The sequence below is a fragment of the Cupressus sempervirens genome, chromosome 6 (genome assembly GCF_028749045.1).
Source record: "Cupressus sempervirens isolate cs-2001-9-10 chromosome 6, ASM2874904v1, whole genome shotgun sequence".
Classification (NCBI taxonomy): Eukaryota; Viridiplantae; Streptophyta; class Pinopsida; order Cupressales; family Cupressaceae; genus Cupressus; species Cupressus sempervirens.
Window position 1 is genome coordinate 8,827,004 of NC_143123.1, and position 22,589 is coordinate 8,849,592.

Below are 22,589 nucleotides of genomic sequence, written 5' to 3' on the forward strand. Positions count from 1 at the left end.
AACATATTCTTATCACTCAATGATTAAAATATGTTGAATAGCTTCTCCTTTTCCTTTTCCATCTCTTCCTTTTCTGATGATAGTCTGATAAAAAGCTCCTTCAGCTCTGCAAGTGTCTTTTTCTTAGGGCCTTTACCAATAGAACCTTTACCAATAGGGGAAGGCTTGTGGACTCTTGATTTTCTTTCAACCCAATAACTTCCACAATTCTGGATGCCATAGTCTGCAAGCTTGAAGATGATTACTGAAACAGTTCACATGTCTGGCTTGTGATGGACGAGCAGCATGCATTTATGAGGTATTCTGTTAAATAGTTTGGCACATTTTAGATTGGTGATCAACGTACATTCATTCAACTTCCTTTTTAACATGAGCAATCCTTATTCATCCAGCTGTGTTGAATCTTCTGATAGCAAGTTGACTTTTGATGTAGCCGCAACAGTTGATGAACCCTTGCAAAGAGTATTGTTGATATAATGGCTCCCATGAGTTTTTGTGAAGCTTTTGCCAAACGTGCCTCTTGATTTATGCCTGAGATTGAAAGTTACTTTTCTATTCTACTTTGGTAGCTATCCATAGACATTTTCATTGCACATTCTTCCAATGTAATGATTTCCAAAATCCCTGTCAGGAACCAGTTTTAGATTGCATCTTTCAACTTTACTTCCAGCCGGCATTCAATTGGAAGTTGGGATTTAAGTTTGGGTTAGGATTAGGTTTAAAAGTTGGAGTACGGGGAGAGAGAGTATTTTGGTACGTGGAGAGAGAAAAATTGAGTGTGAAAACTCAAACCATGTACTTCTCTCTAAAGGTTGGAGTACGTGGAGAGAGAAAAATTGGGAGAGAGAGAGTGAAAACCCAAACCCAAAACCAAAACTTGTACTTCTCTCTAAAGGTTGGAGTACATGGAGAGAGAGGATTGTGAAAATGGGAATGAAACTCCAACTCAATCCTCGTACTTCTCTCTACAAGTTTTAGTACGTGGAGAGAGAAAAGTACGAGGAGAGAGAAAGTTTAATTAATTTTTTTTTTTATGACTAATCTCTCTCTCTCTCTCTCTAAAACCCTCTGTAAAATGTTTGGGTAACACATTTCAATTTTGAATGTTTTCCAATTTGATAAGATGCTACAATTTCTTCATGAACTCCAAACTTCTTGGAAGATATGGGTTCTGAATTTCAATATATGTATTTTTAGAAATGATCCCAATTGGCAATATGAATTACAAAGACACTTTAAGAAGTGTTTTTAGATTCCTAGGATGTTCTCCAAATTTTTTGAAGAGCAAGTCTAGTTTTTAGTAAGTCACTGGTCAAGTTCAAGCACTATTCTACATTTTTAATATCATCCCAATGTGATCATAGTTGGATTCGAATTCTGTTTCAATGCTTTTGTAAATTGAGGGAGTTATTGAATTAATTAATATTTCAGTAATCTTATCTGATGTTGAGAAATAATAAAATGACAACTTAACTTAATAGCTCATTGGGAAGGTAATAAAGTGTTCTAAACATTGCATGCCTAATATTCTGGAGTTTTTCTGGAATTTCAATTGTCTAGCATTTTTTACCATCAATGTTTCGGATCACACACAGTGATCCATCATCAAGATGAACAGCTGGAGAATAGAATAGTAAGTTCATCCTAATGATGGATCACTGCGTGTGATCCAAAACGTTGATGCTAAAAAATGCTACACAATCAAATTCCAGAAAAACTCCAAAATATTATCAATGGATTGTGGAAATCTAATGTTGATTGCATGCCTACTTAAGGGCCCTTTGCACATGTTATTATTATGTCAAAAAGATCATTTTTGAGGGAAAGGAATTATGAATTTTTAAAAATTGTAAATAAAGGAGGAATTGGGCTCATTTATGCATATGCTGAAAATTTGACACTATTATGCTATTGAATTGAACCTAAAAATTCAACTATTATGCTATTGAATTGAATCTAAAAATTCTTTCAACATCTTTTGAGGATAAAAACCCTCTTTAGGTTTCTAATTTATGATTTGAGAGAATCCGTAGCTAAACCTATGTGGTTTCTTTGTAGAGATTGAAAATGTTTTTTTTATAGTAATCTAAATGAAGTGATTTTCTATAGGAATGAAAGATGATGATTATCGTTATCATGAAAAATTAGAGAGATCCATTGTTCAAAAGCCTTCTATTCTTAATTTTTATTCATATTTGCATTTCTAGATCTAAAGACTAATATATATTATAAATTTAGAATTTTATAATTTGACACTCTTTCATTTGTTGATGTTCAATGTTCATTGTTTGTCATTTGATCATGAATCGTGATGTTCTAGTTCAAAACTTCAATGCAATTTTCAATGTTTAAGTTTTTTACATCTTTATATCTTATATTGTATAATTGTAGTACATCTTTTCATAACTAGCATTTTAAGTACCATATGTATAGTATATACACCCCTACTCCCCCCACCACCCCCCCGTCCCCCGTCACCATCCCTTCGTCATCTCCAAATCAAGCCCCCTCTGTCCCCCCATCTCAGAAACTTGTCCCGCCATCCCCCCGTCTCGTAGGGCGATGTAGCTATGCTTCATATGCAACTTTCATCATTGCAAGTTGATTTCTTAAATTTTTCAATTTAGCAACATGATCATTCATGCTATCTCCTACTTTCATTTTCAAATGAATTAATTGTCTCTTAATATCCATTGCTTTTAACTTGCTAGTTCTTTCATACATTATTTGCAAAATTTCCCATATTTTCTTTGTTGTTTTTAAACTTTGAACATACATAAAAGTGTAGCATTTGCATTCATATCTTTTTTATCCCATTTATCATGTTCACTTTGATCCGTGGGTTTTTCTTCTATGGCTACTTCCCATAAGTCTTTCATTTGTAAAATTAACTCCATTTTATATTTCCAATTAGCATAATTTGAACCAACCAAATTTTCACTAACCACAAGATTAGACATCTCACTAACCATAATTAAATCCAAAATGCACAAGCACAAAATCACACAAACATCAAGGATCTCGAAAATATCACGCCTTGATTTTGGCCTTCTTATGAACCAAAGAAACAAGGATTTCCAAAAATCACTACTTTTAACTTGCCACACAAATCTTTCAAAGTACTCTTACAATAATATCTTTCAAATGTACTTGATTATCATATCACCAAACAACCATTAGATGCACACAATTTGTATCTTCCAAAGAAACTGTCTCAACCACATATAATATCTCAAAAGATTATCAAAATAACAAAAGCATGCAACACTTAAACCGTGTTAAAAATCTCAGCAGAAAATAGAAGCTTAACAAATAGTAAAATTCTGGCCCAAATAGCAACTTATTCCTCCAATATTTCATAAATCAAACTACTCTCCAACTGCACCAACACACACATATCTATTCACCAAAAATATTTAGCTGAAATCAAACATACCTTCAGCACTTCCCTTAAATCGTTTAATTTCCCCTCAGCTCACTGCACCAAATAGGCAGTCACTAATCTTCAATCCAAGTTTGTAATGGGGGCAGCCTTCTCACAGTGATCTTCCTCAATCAACACAATCTCCCTTCTTCACACTTCTAATCAACCAATCTTTTTCAAAGCAAGATTCCACGTTAATCGCAGTCTTTCAACCATGGCTCTAATACTATAACAACATCGGACAGCTTAAACATCACACACTAAGGTTTCATTCCTAAGCTAAAAGTGTTAAATAGTAAAAGTTGACTTTTTTTTGTAAGCTTAATTTTTTTCCTTAATGTGGGATGTTTAAGGGTGGCCTGAAAACACAGATGAAATAGAACACAACAGATAAATACTCCAAACTTGAGCGCTGAAAAATCAGAGTGATCCATTGTATTTATAAATAAAGGTATGTACATTCTAGATGAAAGCATTTATGAGGATAGGTGAGAAAAGCGGCTGTAGACAACAGTGAGGTGCTGCACATGTTTTACGTGCATCTAGAGGCTTCTCTGGTATGTGCCTACCAAGCAGGTGAGCAATTAATTTACATTAACAGGTCATTCGTTAAAAAAAAACCTGTTAGAAAACAACATTGACGCTCGCATAACCAAGATTCATTGTGGGTGCATGTTGTAATTAGAAAAAAATCTGTCTATTGCGGGAAAAAAACCGTTAAGATGCAAAACTATACTGAAGTTTGTATAGTTATTTGAGGCAAGGAAAATCAAAACCATGAATAGCACATTCGCATGGAAAAATTGATAATGAATGAAATTCTTTTCGGAAGAAATAATAAAATGAGAGCCAGTGTCACAAATACCTCTGTAATAATTGGTTGTGTGTGCAGCAGGCTTCTCTTCTGAAATAAAAGGTAGAGTCTATCACTGCGTTAGCCGTTTCGGTGAAGATGTACTTCAAGTATTTGTGTTTTATAAAATTATGCTGGATTAAAAAACGGTTTGATCACTTCGGTTACATCTCTAAACGGGCATATAGCACATTTCTACCCCTCTAACCTCTTTTTATTATATTATTTTTTCATTGGTTTTGTTTCATTTTATTTTGTATAAAATCATTTGACTCTTAATGGGCCCTTGGTCTAGTAGTGAGGTTGAATGGTTTTGAATGACCCATCCATAGATCAAATCTTGTTGAGTGCATGACTTTGACACCATAAAAAATGAGGTTGAGATTGTGCTCAATTAGATTTTGGTGAAAGGGATACCCCTCAGTCCTTGACTCCTAATTGAAGAAGTTCTTCAAACCTTCAAGAACAAAAAAAAACATTCGCCCTCACCTCTTTGACTGGTAATTACTTGTATGAAGACTATTCAAAAGATTAATGTCCAACATCTGATTTTGTTGCTAAAGTTTTCTCCTAATTCACTTTTTAAAAAAACTTTATTATAATTTTTTAATTTTACAATAATAAATTGTGCACCTCTTTCTATTAATTGATTATAATTGTACATATGAAAGGAAAAAAGGAAAGAATAGAAGGTTACTCTTTGCAGTTAATTCAAGCACAGGAGCATAAAAATAGTTAATTAGGTACAACCTTGAAAGAGGACTAATAGTCATGCAAATAGAGCCAAAAAATAATAAACAAAAATAACAATAAGTTGCTTAAGCAACAAGAACAACACCAAATAGAAATGGAGGGGATCCCTATAATTTTACTTTCCCCATAGATCAACAAGGTCCCAAGAGATATGTTTGGAAGGAAAGCAATAATGAGATCTTTAGGGATACAGAGATGGCTGCGGGAGGGATTTTGATCATGGTTGTTAAGCTTTTGCATGAGAACTTTGCAGTCTCTACTTGGAAGAAGCCAAACATACCTCCCTCCCCTTGGGATTCTCAGAACACCCTAAGGTTGCTAATTACTTTGATAACTAAAAAGTGTTGGCCTATGCAAAACACGCATTGGCATCCTCCCCATGATGGTTGGCTCAAGCTCAATTTTGATGGGGCATCAAAGGGTGGGTTAGTTGTATGAGGTGGCATTGTTAGACATGGGGGCGGGAACCTTATTATGGCCTATTTTGGTAACTTTGACACCAACTCTTCTAATATGGTGGAAGCCTTGGCCCTTCTATGGGGTCTCAAATTCATGGCCTCCTTGGGAAAACACATGATCATAGTGGAGGGACACTCTAAACTTGTTCTTGACGTTGTTAATCAGTGGTCAATTGTGGGATGGGCGATGACAAGTGTGTTGATAGACACGTGGCCTTTCCTTGAAACAATGGAGGAAACTAGAGTCCAACACACATACTAGAAAGGCAACATGGTAACAAATAAATTGGTAGGTTAGGGATTGGAGCTAAATGGATTGCGGTGTTGAAGATAGTTGGCATCCCTTTTCATGGAAATTCAAACTCTTATTGAGAGTGAAGGTAGACGTAACCGCATGAATGATGATGAGCCTTGAAATGCTTCCTAGTTGGTCAAGCGGTGCTTTTTGCAGCTAGACTATGGATGAATAACATCGATAGGAGTGATATCATTACTAGATATTATTATCTTGTCTAGTGTTTATTATGAAATTATTCCCATATGGATTTTGGCAAAGATCTGGGGCTATCTCATCAAGTACAATTGGAGATGGTGCATTAATGATGAGTGTGATTCCCAAGATCTAGATTCATTTATGGAAGGGTTAATTTGAATAACCTATCTCATGTGTTGGAGTACCATTATCATTTGATTTCTGATCAGTTAAGTCGAAATAATAATTTTGGCAAAAGAACTCTTTGGAAAGGCATTCTCTTTATTTCTTTCACTAACAAGCATTATTTTAACAAGCAACATCTTTGCAAATGCAAATTTCCATTTTTTTGCGATTATCCTAAGGCTTTCACACTAGAAGAAACTAAGGAGCCTAGTTTACTAGTTAACATGGGCAGTGACATGGATGAATAGAGCCACAAAAAATTGAAGATGAATGGCACAAGAATACCTATGCATGGATATTCATTACTGAGGGTCGGCTCCTGCCTTTTATGGAGTCCATGGAAGGTTCTGTCGAGATGGTGTCCATGTAGGTGGTGAATACTTGGAAGGACCATAAAGTTACTATCAATGGCATCACATTTGCAATTAATGAAGAAGTCATAACCCAAGCAAATGACTTATTTTTGGAGAGTAGAAAATGAAAATGTGTTACCAAGGTTGCAGATGAAACAAGCATGAAATAGTTCTTCAAGGCCAATGAGGAGTTGCTTCGCATGAGAGAAGGATTCAATTTAGAAAAGTTGTTGAGGCCATGGAATGATTGTTGTTACTTGATGATAAAGTACCTTACACTGGAGGGTCATTTCAAAGTAAGTTATCACTACCATTTCCCTATGCTAAACCATTTCCGCTACCATGATGAGATTTCCTTTCCATTCTTTTCACTTCACTATCTTAAAGCATTGATTATGAATGTTAGAAAGTGTAGAGAGGAAGGAAAAACTTTTACTATCCTTCACTAGGGTCTTATCTTCCACGTGTGCAACTTTCACCAGGCCATGTGTCCCCCTAACAATATTGTTTTGTTATAGCCCTCGACACCTAACACCTTCGCTATGGTTGTGTTGACCTACATTCGCAAAACCCTTGTTGTTTCTTAGGATTCCCCCTCCTCTAGTGGCCTAAAAATTAATGATCACCCATAGTGTCGTTTGGCCAACTAAACCATAAACTAGAGCTCACTGTGGATTTGGACAAGGTTGGGAAGAAATCAATGGGTGGTAGGAGACATTCTCATAGAATTATCTCAAACCCCAATGAGAAAAAAAGAGTGAAAAAAAAGGAGATCCTAAAAGAGGTGGATTCTGACTTTGATTCTAAAGGAAGTGGGGAAAAAGGAAAACATGTGAGGTAAAAATAGAAAGCTAGGAGGTTTCATTAAATTGACGATGAGGAGGAGGAAACTGTCTCTAAGTCCCCCTTGAAGATGGAGGAGCTTTCTTAGGATAAATATATATCTCATGTGTTAGATAGTTTCAATTTGGACAAGGTGGATCTCATAGCTAAGAAGGAGGCTCTATGCACTAATAAAAACTCCCCCATGACCACCACTTCTCCTCTCAAGAAGCCAGACCTTAATCCCTAGTTGCCTTCTATCAACCCCATCCCCTTGGTCCAGGACCCCCTCCCTAACCCATATTTGAAAAAAACTACCTTTTTGGCAAGTTGAAGCCGAGATAAAGAATATATGGTTGGAGATAAACAATTTGAAGAAGAATGTGACGAAGCTGGACTTAAGGTTCAATACCCTGACATATTTTGTTGTTAAAGTCATGCATGTTGGGGCTACCATGCTCCAATTCTTGTAGTGGGAGAAGGTGGAGGGTAAAGCATAGGAGGAGGCTAACAACTTCTAGAGGCTCTATAAGTTCCTTGTTGATGGCTGGCTAGATGTCTTGCTATCAAAACCAATCCCCTAGGAGGAGGAGAAGGAATGAGGGTTCGACCTCATTCTCTGATTCTTATTTTTTTAAAAATTTTTCATTATAGTTAAGTTTAGGCCCTGCGTATCTAATATGAATATTTGGACTTTTGAGCCAATAATTAATACTAATGATAGTATAGTTTATGCTATTTACTATTTTAGGTGGTTAGATAGTTGGATGCTAAACTCTTTTTGTAGCATTGTATTTTTAATATTGAATACATGGGTGGCTAGTTTGTTGTTTTGTTGGTTAGCGAGCTATCAATTGGTTCATAATGTTTCTGCCACTTGTGGGATCTAGCTTGAGAATGTTCAAAATATCACCAAGGGTTTCATCTTGTTCCACTTTTCAAACCCATCTAATATTAGTGATATTCTCAAGAATGGGCCCTATTTTGTTACAACATCCTTGTTGGTTTTCCAACCATGGTCACATGACTTTACATTCTTCAATGAAAAGAAATTCAAAGTTCCTTTTTGGGTTGAATTTATGGGGTTTCCTTTTTTGTGTTGGCCTTTCTTGCAAACCATTTCTCAAACCCTTGGCAATGTTGTTTGCATGGAGCTAGATCATTTTTTCCCTTGCGTGTGCCCTCAAAACCAGGTTTGTGTTGAAGTTGATATATCTTATGACCTTAAAAAGACCATTGATATTCAATTGAGTGGTCAATGTTTCTCACATTGAGTGCTCTTTTTTATTTTCTTGATATTTACTATTGATGTCAATCTTTGAAGCATAAGATCAAAGATTGTCCTTTTGTTACTCTAATGAAAAAGTCTCCTCAAAAGGAGACACCTTTCCCTTTTTTCCTCTAAGGGTGCTAAAATAGGTGGACCTTGGTGGTGTGAAAATGCAAATAGGCCCAAGCCTCTATGTCTAATAAAGGTAATGTTTCTTCTTTTATGATTGTTTGTTTCACAATCAGTACAACCACAAATGCCTCCATAAGTTTACTATCTTGGTGCTTCCAACCATCAAAATTAGGGGATAATTTCTAGAGAGTCAGTACCCCTCTCTACGTGGACCCATACTCCTCACACCACCTCAGCAATTTTTTGTCAAACTACTTCATTGCATTATTGGATTTCATGATGGACTTTCCTTCAATCAACACAATACCCAATGGCCTCCTCTCATTCAAGCCCAAGTGATGCCTTTAGCCCAAGTTCTAAGATTAAAAGTCATTTATTTTCATAAGAAAGTCATTTCTACCCCTCAAGACCCTTTTTCTCACGCAAGTACAAATATTTTCACTAAGGAAAATTTACAAGCCCAACTCCATTTATCTTGGCTAGATTGTCAAACTTTTGTTTTTGTTATTTCAAATCTAGACACAAATATTTTTCATAAGCTTCTCGAAACTCATTTGATAAAGTCCTAGAAAAAATATTGGTGATTGTTTCCCAGCACATCATTTTCCCATTAGAAGCCTCAAAGGGGATACCTCTAGTTGGTTAGACTCGCTTATGTTTCCCACATTAAACCAATATTAGAACTTGCATTTTATCCATTCTACATGTAAATGCATTTTTATATATCATTATTTAGTCTTGTATAGGGGGGAAATGAAACCACTACCATATGCACGTGAAAGGTGAAAACCAAGATTCACCTCCTAATGTAGGCCCATTTTAACACAAGAGAATGTGTCAATTCGTAACCTAATGCAAAAGGGTGAATTACTTAGACTTACTTCTCCCTCACCTCCAAAAAGAAATAGAAATAGAAATGTGTATTAAAATAAAGAAGGAAAGGAAACCTAACTTATGAAATAAAAAACTATAAATGGGTCATCAAATGATCTCCATAACTGTCAAAAGCCTTATACTAAAACTGAAAATTGTGAGATCTACAAAACCCAAAAATTGTTTGGCTTTTTGGAATATTTGACCTAGAGAAGTAGGGTCAACATAACAAAGCATGGTCAACCAAAAGAAACAAGGTCGAGACAACAAAGCAAGATTGACCTAAGGCAACAAGGTCAACTTGGTAGGGTCACAATGCATCTCTACTTGGTAGTGTCCAAACACAAAACTATTTCTAGATCTCCAAAGTTTGGCTAAAAAGGCATATTAAATTGCACACTATTTTTCCTTCTGATGCTGAAAACTTGCTAGAAAAATAGTTTTATTTTGTTGATAGGGGGTTTGCCTTGGCCAAACCATAGTTAGGAATCAACTTTAAAAATAAAATAATTGAAATGTAAAGTAAATGCATGAATTCACCTTAAAATAGTAGGATTTCTCAATTCAATTGTAATGAACTCACTTTTTCCCAATTGAATGGATCAAGAAGATGCGGGTGAAGAAGAAGGATGAATGTGGAAGTCCTCTCTTGATGATAAGCTCTATCATCATCAATGCAGGAAGCTAGATCTTCAAAGGTTGTGGCCTGGACATGAAAGATGTGACAAATCCCCTAAATGAACTCCTTAAAGATCCTTGAAAGACCCTTGAATGCGAGAGATCTCCTTTCAAATGGCTTGCAAAAGGATCTCCTTAAATGTAATTGAAGATGGCTTAAATGCTTGAGTGCTTGTACATGTGAATGATAGATATGTGTATGATGCAAAATGAAGAAAATGGATGGGTTTATAAAGGGCTCAAATAAAAATTCTCCCATCGATTGATTGGACTCAAAATTGATGCCTTAGATCGATCTCGATACAAGGACTAAGGAGGAGACCCAAAGTAGCTCCCAAGAAGGGATGCATTGCATCCCTAATTCCTATGCAGAGGCACATGACATCAATGATTGAGTGTGTCCTTGGAATCTAGGTCTAGAAATCCCCAAGAATCCATTAGGATCCCAAAACATGTTCCAATTTTTGAAAACTAGGTACAAATTTTGAGGAAACCCAATTTCAATGCGGAAAAGAGATTTAAAGTGATAAGAAAGAGAAAAGAAATGGATACTGCTCCAATATTTTCAATACAAAATAGGAATACCAAGGAGGATCTATTAGGTCCTACCCCAATTCTATCTACGAGGAACAAAGAGAGATATGAAGAAAGAGGGAAATGAAAATTAAATGCAAGCCTTTCACTAAATAGGTGCTAAACCATCATCAAATTGAAGTGCTTCCAATTTAATATGGTACATAGAGCCCTTACTTTAGCAAGAGTATGGATTCAATCCAAACTCTTGGAATGTAGAGAACAAGGCACAAGATAATCTTATTATGATCAAGGAGATAAAGAATCCATCAAGCCCCCAAAGGATTAAGTCTTTTCTAACTCAAAGATCATAATAAGGGAGAAATCATTGACTAAGAGAAGCATAGAAAGAAAATATGTGATTAATTCACCCAATGAGAAGTGTACATCTCATTGTGAATAACTAAAAATGAATTATCCATGTATGAGATTTAGCATATTGAATTTGAAAAGGGTGGAATTAAATGGTCTAATAGGTTTGTGTGCCCTATAATTAATCCCAAGGATATTGGCACCTTGCAATAACTTTACACCCCCATGATCTAATAATCATATACCATTAGGATGATTTATGAATGTGCTAGAATAGGTCAAATGGTCTAACAATTGTGTGTATCATGCTAGTCAACCAATCCAAGACATGTAAAAAGAGAGAGTAGCTAACCCTAGCAAGTTTTGTTATGCTAGTGTACTCAATATGTTGTGCTTGAAACACATTTAAACATATGAAAATAAAGGGACATGTATGTCCCCCTTTATATGGAAAAATAATTGTTTATTTAACATCTTAAGGAAGTGGTGAAGAAGGATAAAGCAATTTCAATGTTAAGATAGTATCCACAAGCAACACCCAACCCAAACCAAAGAAGTCATGGAAGGGTAGAATGCAATGAGTCAACACGTGAGAAGTGAAAAAGTAAATCCTTGTGAGGGATAACAAAATTATTATGAGGCTCCAGGGTAAGTGATGAATCTACCATGGAAATCCAATTGCAAATGATATTAGATTGAATATCACATGATAAATAAATAACAAACAACCAAAGGAATAGTGGATCCTTGGGAGAATGAGAAAGATGGATAGGGTTCCCTTACCCACCAAGTGTAGGAACAAATGGAAAACATGACCTATTATACTACACATAAAGTGGAGGTCATGTATGACAATGATCCTCCTAGAGATAGACTAACAATGTTGCATGGTGTGGATCATCATAATAGGAACACTTATGTCATTTAAAGAAATTTGGATTGAAATAGCACTCATCATAATGAGATATGTGAATAGCCTTAAATTATTAATGAGTTTTTGAATAGATTATAATCTAAATCTTGACAATCATTAGTAGAGTGATCATGATAATGATTATACATGCAAATGGAAGATTCATTAGCTTTTGATTATGTTTCTTTATCATGTTTAGGTCTAGTAATCACCTTAGCATGGACGATTTTAGGAAAAACATGTTCGTGAATCTTAGTATGATGTGATTTCATAGATGATAGAGGAGTGTATTGGAAATCACAAGTGGGAAGAATACTTCTAGGGGGGGGGGGGGTGGTGAATAAGAAGTACCAATATTTTAAGCTATAAAACCTTTAACTGAAATTAATTCATGCATCTAACACATCTAATTAACATGAAAGTAAAGACATGCATGAAAATAGGTAACACAAGATTTGATCACCTAGAAACCCTCCAAAAAGAGAAGGTAAAACTGGGGTGGGGATGACACCCACAACTTATCACTACGACAATATGTAACTTGTCAAGGTTACAAAGTTTGACCATCAACAATGGTCTTCCCTGTGAAAGGCCTACCTTGTTAAAGGCTCTAACACCCTGTTAAAAGTGACTTGTTTAAAGGATTTACAAACATTCACTTGGAATGTCACCCTGTTAAAGGATTTACAATATGGTTGTTAAATCAACCTATCTTCATAGGATTTTCATTGTCCTAATAAAATGGCTAGAAAGTATTGTAGAATGTGTTGACTTGATAACTTACAATCCTCAATTGCTAATTTCAGATCCTTGTTCTATCCAATCTGATTTGATCCTTCTTGATCTGATATAACTCTATTTAAAGTGCTGATGCTCTGTTCTAATGTTCACTGATCTGCTGACTAATACTGCAATGTTGTCCTTCTTCTAAGTCTTTTCACCCCTTTTCACTTCCTTCAAAACTTTGCTAGCATTCTCTTATGCATTCCATACCTTCCATACTCTCTCTCACACTATATTAAATTATGGGGTTTCATCCTCCTTAAAAAGGTTTCGAGACTTAGGGTTAGGTATGAATCTACGATTGAGATTCATCCATCTTTCCTACTCAAATCTTTCCATTTTTCTAATTGGTTGCATGTTCTTTCCATTTTTATGATTGGTTGCATGTTGATTTCATAGGGAATGTAATAGATTCGATCTTATCTCTTAATCCTTCGAGATTCATCATATGTCCACTCAAAAATAGTTTACATATGAGTTTGTGAGGGTACAAACTCTTATGTTGATTCTATGTTACTTGACACATATAGGAATTCTATCTTTTTTGGCATCTATATAAGAATTTTTTTTTTCTCGGCACCTATAGTAATTCAGTCTTGCTTGGCACCTATACTTTACTCGGCACATATATTGGCTCGACATTAATTGTCACTCAACACTTGAAACTTGCTTGACACTATCTATCTGCTCAGCATCTGAATAACTTAGCATCTATTAAATTTCTAGCTTGGCACATATTGTAGCTCGGCATCTATATTATACTCGACATCAACTTAGAAATTTCTTAAGTGTGTTGACACTCAATTGTCAAAACCAATTTGAGACCAACAGAGTAGACAAAGAATGAGATTTAATTCTTTGTTGCATACATCCTAATTTGTATGATAGGAAATGATGTTGAAAGAATACTCATGCTACCCATTACCTAAAGGCATATGATAATGAGAAGCCATATTCCTAGGTTTGAGAGATTATATCATGAGTGGAAGTATCAACAAAGTTATTAGAAAGAGGAGTTGGTTGAATTTCATGAATGAAAGGTCATTAACTAGATATATTATCCAATAAAAGTGAGATTAAAATATAATGTACCACAATAATCTTTTAATAGCGAGGAATTTTTTTAAATCTTTGGTCTTTGTAGGTTTAAATGTAGTTTTAGGTTCCTTCAATGCCTTTGTAGGAGGAGAAATTTGGGTGTATTATGTATTTAAAATAGGATTAGGTGCATAATCAACATGAAGGGTATACATAATGTTGTTATATAAATAAACCCAACCTTACAATGAAGAGTATAAGGAACATTATGCATAGAGTACAATGAAGGTCTTCCTAAGAGAAGATTATAATTGAGGGGTCCACCCATAACATGTATAGGAATGTCCAATATCACTGAACCCACTTTAACAAGTAGTGTTATAATAGTGAAAGTTCTCTTATAAATTCTATAAAATCCTCAAATCTAAGCAATAAAAGCACAAACATGTGTCACTATTTATAAAGAAAAAGGATCTCAAAACTTAAATTGTTTAACTTTAATGATTTAAAAGTGGAATTTGTGTTTAGAATTTGAAGATGATGTAAATTGATTAAATGTGTAAAATTGGATGAATTTTATGTCTATAATTTTAATTTTAATTTTAAATTGAGAAATATTTTTTGCATTTTTTAATTTTAAAGTCCTTTTAAAAAAAAAAATTGAAAATGTAGAGTGTTGTTATCGCCAAACAAATATATGCAAATGATAACATTTTTCTCTAATTTTGTACTATGTTAAATAGTTGACATATAGTTTAAAAGAAATTTTGATTTTTGATGTATATTTTTAAAGTTATAAGTGTTCAAAGTCAAACTTGTCATAAAATTGATAGTTTTATTTTCCTGCCAAACTATTCCTGTCAAATCTACATATTTTTGAAAACAAGTTACATATTCTTGAAGATGACTCTCTCTTCTAGAGGTACATATAAAGTTTTATTTTTTAACATGATTTACTATTTTTTTTTCTCTATTTTGAAGTGATGTCTTCTTGACTCTAAAAATACCTACTTGTAATATATTAAAAGTATAATATATTATAACTACTCAAAACACTATAAAATTTATGTGACCATAATCTTGACTCTAAGATCTACAAAAGGTTATTTTTAGTTTTTGAAAAAAACTTCATTTTTTATGGAGAAATTAGCCTTAGAAGTGAGAAGATTTTAAAAACTCTATTTTTTGTTTGTGTGGTATTATAGCTATGGTTTTGTTATTACAACTTTAGATTGAATCTATGGGAATGCATAAAAGAATAAAAGAAAGGGAAACACATGGATTTCTAAGATTGTTTATTATAGATCTAAGGATTTTGGGTTTGTTGTTATGATGGCTTGTTGGCAAATTTTGGGCATGTGAAATTGTTGGACAAAATCGCTTTTTGAATGTTTCATTTTAATGAGAGTTTTAGAGGGAGCTTGTAGAACTGACGTCTAGGAAAAAAATATACCTCACCATTGAATTTGGATAGGTTTTTCCATAAATTTTGATATATTATATGCTCTAGTTTGGCCATGTTGATAGAAAATGCAAAAGATTTGAAAGTTTCAAGTCATGACTACTGTTAAATTTAATCATGTCCAAATGTTTTCATCACAAAAAAAAAATTCCTCTTTGAAAGTGGTAAAAATATTGTCTTGGTAAAACGACCATAATTGTCATTCAAAATATCAAATTTTGGACTTCTTATAGTCATTGGAAAGCTAATTCAGAGCACTACACCTTGGTGTAGGTTTGATTCTATGATATTTATGTTTTTCAAGTTTTAAGAGCTTGAAAGTTAGATGTTGTTTATTTTGAGAACATATTTGGGTATAACTTAGGCACAATGAGTCAAATTTTATACTTAAAATAGCCAATGGAAATCTCTTGGAGATCTCTACATGTGTGGTTTAGATTTGGTGTAAGTTTGACATTGTTGATTAGGTGATATATTAATTCAAATAGTTTATAATATATATCCACTATATGGTAACATTATGAATTTATGACATTGTATGTTTTAGATATTTGACATTTGATGTCATTGTATACTCAACTTACATTTCAGATTGGTCACATGATGATATACTTATCAATGCTTGATTTGGATATGTATAATTACTTGTTGGGTGTATAAGTTATGTAGTGTTGTAAAATGGTCTATACTTACATGTTGTATTTATGGTTCAATTTGGGTTATCTTTGTATTTATATTCAGATTGGTGGCTTGGATTTAGGTTGTCTAAGCCCTTAGTCACATGATTTTTCTTCATGTAGAAGGGATGATATATTGTTACATGGATTTTGGCATCAAATAATTGGATATATATGTCCTTTGTTGATGTTAATTGGTTTGGATTCCTGATTTGGTAATGGCGGTATATCTTCTTAGTTGAGGACCATGGTTATTTGATTTATTTTGAGGATCTCATGATGTGCACTTTGAGTTCTTTGATGGTTTGGTGCATAGGTTGATTCTCATAGTTTGAGATATTTTTTCATCATGATCTCATGGATATCTTGGATACACCATTTAGTGGAAGCTTATGATAGTGATAAGGTGGTAATGTAGGATTAGTTCCTGGTTTAGTTTGGATATCTTGGTTTCACCTAGTACTGATACTTTGGTTGTGTATGTAAAATTGGAGGATCTTCATGTAGGAGAGGTATCATGATGTCATGGATGACTCAATTCCATGGTTGAGTGACAATTGTTGGCATTCATATATTTATTGAGTGTATGCAGATGTTGGGGATGTCTTAAATCCTATTGTTGCAGAAGCATCTTTAACATTTGCATGGTGGACTTGTTTGTGGTTGTTATCTTTATGGTATGTGGAGATGGTTCTTCATGGTGTGTGGAGATAGTTGCATCTTAAGGACTCATGGGGTTCTTGGTAGAGGTGTGGTTTATGCTTTCATTTGACATGTTAGCCTTGGTGTTAGGATGGTTTTATTATTATGTCAAAATATATGAGCTTGATACGCATTTAGAGTTTTGACATATTATGGTATGTTCATATGGAAAATGTTATCTCTTGGGTTGAGATGGTTAGATCATGTTGCCACATTTATGTTCTTGAGGAAATGGTTGGAACTTTGACATTGATCATTTGCTAGACACTTTATGATATTCCTATATTGCATTTGGAGGTGGCATAGATTGATTGGTTACAAGTGCTCATGGATACTTAGAGATAGTGGTGATGTTAATTTCTCTTGTGATTATAGAAGTATTTTTTGAGGCATTTGTATGGTTTCAACTCAAAGTTTGAGGGGCATTCATCTGATATGGACTTAAGAGAAGATTTTTCTTAGACTAGTCTTGGTTGGAGACTTGGATATCTTAATGAACATTCTCATTCCCCAATCCTTCTACTCGGTGGTTTACTACTTGAGGGGTATAACCCATTATTTCTCTTAGGTGCATTATGTTTATGCTTGTCTTCCATTGATATGGATCTTGAGATATTGTACACGACTTCATTCTGGAGGGTTCATTTGAGAGATGGTTTAACATTGGCGATCTCCATGTGCATTTTTATGTTGGTTGAGTTTGGGAAATGGTTTTCTATTGGCAATATTCCTTGGATGAGGAATGGTTATTCTATGGTTTATGAGTTTGATCTTCTTGTGAGATGCTTACATTCATGATCAGTTATATGTTATGATTTGGGTGTTGTTGTGGCTTCTTGGTTGGGGTTTATATAGGAGATCTTAATTGGCATAGTTTACATCTAGAGGTGTGCATAAAAGTACATGAAACAAGTTATGATTTGCATGGTTTGACTTTGTTCTTGGTAATCTTCTTTGATGTTCTATTTCACTTCCATTAGATTTGAGATTTGTTAGAGATTGTGATCACTAGTTTGTGTTCATATATGTCATGTGAGAGATGACATGGCTATTCATTTATCTCTTTTCTTTTGTTACTTGTGGAGAACTTGGGAGAGTGTTGGAGACTTGATATGAGATTTTTTCTTGAAGGTTATTGGTTTACGTATTATGGGTGTCATTGATACTACGTGGATTTAGTTCTTGAGATGTTGTGAGTGGATTGGTTATACATTTGACATTATCTTTTGTAATGAGAACTTCTCGGTGCATATGTGGCACATATTGCTCTTGAGGCTTGTAATTGCATGCTAAAAATTGGATGTGTTGATGTTGTGGCATTCACTTGGTATACCTTTAGAGGTACAAATAGTTGGATGAGTTGGCATTTTTTGTGGGTGCTATTTCAGCTATGTATTTTTCATAGCTATAGATACATGTGTTTGTATTTGGCATTTTAATTGATACATGATTTTATGAGTTGGGTGGCTTTCTCTTTGGATGAATTTTATGTATGTCTGGTGGTACTGGCATAATAGGAGGTGGGATCATTCATGTTTGAGATGTTGGATACTTGATTTTGTTGTGAGTACTTGGATGGAGCACATGGTGTACTTTGATTCATGGTGGTGGATATGCTAGGAGGAATGATTTTCTTGTTCATTTATGTGCCTATGGATTGACGCTATGAAATGTATACAACAAGTGGGAGATTTTGAGATCATGTGTGTTGCACACATTGCATAATATTGTTTATATTTTATTATTTTATTTTATTATGTAATATTGCACCTAGGAGCAACTAGATGGGTGTGCAACATGTAGAGATTCTTACGGGATATCCTTGATGAGTTGTATTGATACATTGTGATAATATTTGTTGTAATTATTTAATATTGGAAAAATATAATTAAATGTGGGTAATGAAAATTTTTAGCTCATGGTTTTAGTACATGTTTTATATAATACCCCTTGGTGGTTTTTTGGGAGCTTTCTACTATAAAAGAAACTACAAGAGTTGTTGCAGGGGCAAGGAAAGAAATGAAAGTCAAGCAAGACATAGCAAGATAGGTTAGCCAAGGGAGCATTTGTGAAGGTTGAAAGTCTGACATGGGATGTGTGGATTCATGCAAGTGTTCATATGGATTTCTTGGTTACAACTATGACATTGAAGGTTTTCATGGTTGTGTTTCAATGGTGTTTTGTTGAATAATACATTGTGATGGAGGCTTTTGGAGACTAGGTTTCTACTCTCAATGAGGGTTTCCCAGGGTATATCTTATGTCACATTTTGTGGGTATGTTATCTATTCTCTTGCATCTGGATTTTAAGAGTTTATTTATTTTAGATCTATTATGGGTTATGTGGAAACAATTATGTTTTTAGTTTCAAGTTTCATTACAAAGAACATACTAAAGCATTATTGTATGCATTTAATCAAATGTGTGAAAGATCATGAAGATAACTTGAAAATAAAGATAAAAATCCTATTAAAAGGAAATGCAATGATTATGAAAGAAACTAGATGTAGTTTTTTATATTTTCACAATACAAATATATGAAATGCAATCTATACGTAAATGAAATTAAGGAGATCTAAATACCAAAAATGAAAACAATAACATAAAAAGTAGATCTAGATACACCAAGAAGAAATCTAACTCCAAAAAAGAAAAAGAAAAAGGATTTAACATTCTAACTCCAAAACTGAAAAGATGGGGGTAAGAAGTTAGACTCACCAAAATGTATAGGGGGAAAGTGAATACTCTACCCTATGCACACATGAAGGGTAAAAACTAAGATTCACCTCCTAATGTAAGCTCAATTTAGCACAAGAGAAAATATCAATTCATAACCTACTGAAAAAGGGTAAATTACTTGGATTTGCTTCTCCCTCTCCTCCACAAAGAGAGGGTTTCTATCAAAGTAGATAGATATGCAATATAAAGTTGATTGTAAAGAAATAGAAATACATATTGAATTAGAGAAAGAAAATAAACTCACCCTATGAAATAAAAACCTATAAATAGGTTGTCAAATAATCTCTAGAATTGTCAAAACCTACAAACTAGACTAGAAATCATGAGATCTACAAAACTCACAAATTGTTCAGATTTCTTGTGGAGTCAACCTAGAGAAGAAGGTTTGAAATGGTAGGGTTGACCTAATGAAGTAGGGTCAACCTAAACTAGTAGGGTCAACCTAACAAAGTAGAGTCAACCTAAAGCAACAGGGTCCCCCTGATGAAGCAAGGTCGACCTAAGGCAACATGGTTGACTTGGTAAGTTTGTAGTAAATCCCTGCTTGGAAGTGTATTGGAATACAAAATAGTTTTAGATCTCTGAAGTTTAAAAAGAGTGGTATCAAAATCTGCACTCTATTTTCCCTTCTAATATTCATAACCTTAAGTTTTTTTGATGGAGGGTTTTTCATGGTCAAACCCTAGTTTTGGAATTGACCTCAAAATTGAAATACTTGAAATGCTAGAAATGTAAAGTAAATGCAAAAATTCATTTTACAATAGTGAGATTTCTCAAATTGAATGTAATAAACTCACTTTTCCAACTGAATGGATCAAAAGGATGTGAATTTATAAGAAAGGTGAATGTAGAAGTCTTCTCTTCATGACAAGCTCCACTATCATCAATGAAGGAAGCTAGATCTTGACAGGTTATGGCATGAACATAAAGATGTGATGAAGCCCCCAAATAAACTCCTTGAATCTCCTTGAAAGTACCATGAATGCAACATATCTCCTCTCTAATGGCTTGCAAAATGATCTCCTTGAATATAATTGAAGATGACTTGAATGTGTGAATGCCTGAGTACCTGTGCATACAAATGATAGATGTATGCATGATGCAAAATGGAGATAATGAATAGGTTTATAAAGGGCTTAAAAAGAATTTATCCCACCAAACATATGGACTAATAATTAATGCCTTTGATGAATCCTGATACAAGGCCCACAGAGGAGACCCAAAAATAGGTCCCAAGAAGGGACACACCATGTCTTTGATTTCTATGTAGGGATGCACTATGTCCCTACTAACTAGGTCTAGAAACCCCTGAGAGTTCCTTAGGGTCCCAAAATAAGTCTTGTTGGGTGATGCGACGTGCTCCCCTTCCCACAGGTGGTTAATTATGTGGTGTTCCATGTTCACTAACAGTCATGGCTTTTGGTGCAATGACAAGTGGGCCCAACAATTGGTATCAGAGCCTGGTTTTGGCCTGGTCATGGGTTCAAATCTCCCCGGTGCCTTCTTGACCCACGTAAGCACCTGGTATGCGCGTCGAGGGGGAGATTGTTGGGTGATGCAACATGCTCCCCTGCCCACAGGTGGTTAATTATGTGGTGTTCCATGTTCACTAACAGTCATGGCTTTTGGTGCAACGGCAATTGGGCCCAACAAGTCTTAGTTTCTATGTAGAGATGCACTACATCCCTACTAACTAGGTCCAAAAATCCTTGAGAATTCCTCAGGGTTCCAAAATAGGTCTTAGTTTTCAAAAATTGGGTGTAGATTTTGAGAAAACCCAATTTCAATGTGAAAATGAGATTCTAAGTGATAGGAAAGAGGAAAGGAATAACCCAAATGGATAGATCCTACCTCAAAATTTATATCATGGAATAGGAATACCGAGGAATATCTATTAGGCTCTACCCCAATTCTATATAGGAGGAACAAAGAGAGATACAAAGAAAGATGAAAATGTAAATTAAATGCAAGTCTCTCATTAAATAGGTGCTAAGTTGTTATTAAATTAAAGTTCTTCCAATTTAAGATGGTACATGTATTCTATTAATATCTAGAGATTTTTTTTTACTTCTTTTGATAGAATTGGAAAGCCCAATAGTTTTGGGGTTGGAGTTATTATTTTTTCAATCTATTTAGGTCTAAACCCTACTCTTGGAATATGATCTTGTTGGGAGATTCTCCTAGGCATTAGGTATTAGATTCATTTAGAAATGACTACTCTTAGGATGAAAGTTCTCTTTATCATTTGGAAATATGGAGATTATGCATCATTTTTCTCACATTGCTATTGATGTACATGTCTTTTCATATGCTAAATCATGCATTTGTAATAATTTTATGATGCATGTTCAAGTACAATCCAACAAGGTGCCCTTCCTTCAAGAATTATTTCAATGTTGGAGTAGTGACCCCCTATATGGTTGCAATAGTGACATTAAATATGTTTTTTTTAGTGATAGATCTTTGCCCCATGACCATTAACAAAACCAAAAATTCTCTATCATCCACTCCACAAACTGAGATCCTAGGCACTCTATTGTTCTAGTGGTAGTATAAACTTTAAATGTTGTTACTTCATTTTCTACCCTAGAGGTGGTTATGTGACTAGATGACCCACTATTTATCATAGTTCCCTCACTCTTAGTAGTATTGGTTGGGGTTTGGAAAAATATTTGGGGTTTCTCAACTCTTCCAAATGGGTGATGTAACCCAAACCCTTCAAAGAATAAATAAAAAAAAGGTAGAACACAAAAGTTTCAAAATGTTATAATTCTTCTATAAACTTTTGCAACTCTACTCTACCTCTACAATGAAAGAAATCAACTACTTATTACAATTCCAAAAATTACCATATTTCACAAATTTTCGAGAAAAAATAAATTTTTTTCTATTTTTGGTAATTTTCAAAAGCCATCCTACGAATCTAGATTTTTCCCAAGAAAAGCCCCCAACTAAGGCAAGATGAATTGCAACTAATCAATGAAATCAAAAATATGATTTTGAATTTATTACAAAACCAACTTTCTAAAAAAATAGAAAAAAACATGTAAAGCCAAATTTGGAGGTCAAAATGAGATTTTAGGCTCCCAAAAAAAGTTGAAATGGCCAACTCTCGAG

The 22,589-nt window shown here is 34.4% G+C and overlaps 1 protein-coding gene across 1 annotated transcript in view; it reads right to left on the minus strand.

Moving 5' to 3' along the window:
• The window catches only part of LOC149550748 (uncharacterized), a 43,240-nt gene extending 38,882 nt beyond the window's left edge, over positions 1–4,358 (minus strand). The window contains exons 1-2 of the mRNA XM_089789580.1: positions 4,290–4,358; positions 3,437–3,595 (exon numbers count right to left, since the gene is read on the minus strand). The gene's annotated coding sequence lies outside the window, so the exon portion shown is untranslated. The remainder of the gene's footprint in view (positions 1–3,436; positions 3,596–4,289) is intronic.
• Positions 4,359–22,589: the final 18,231 nt, after the last annotated feature.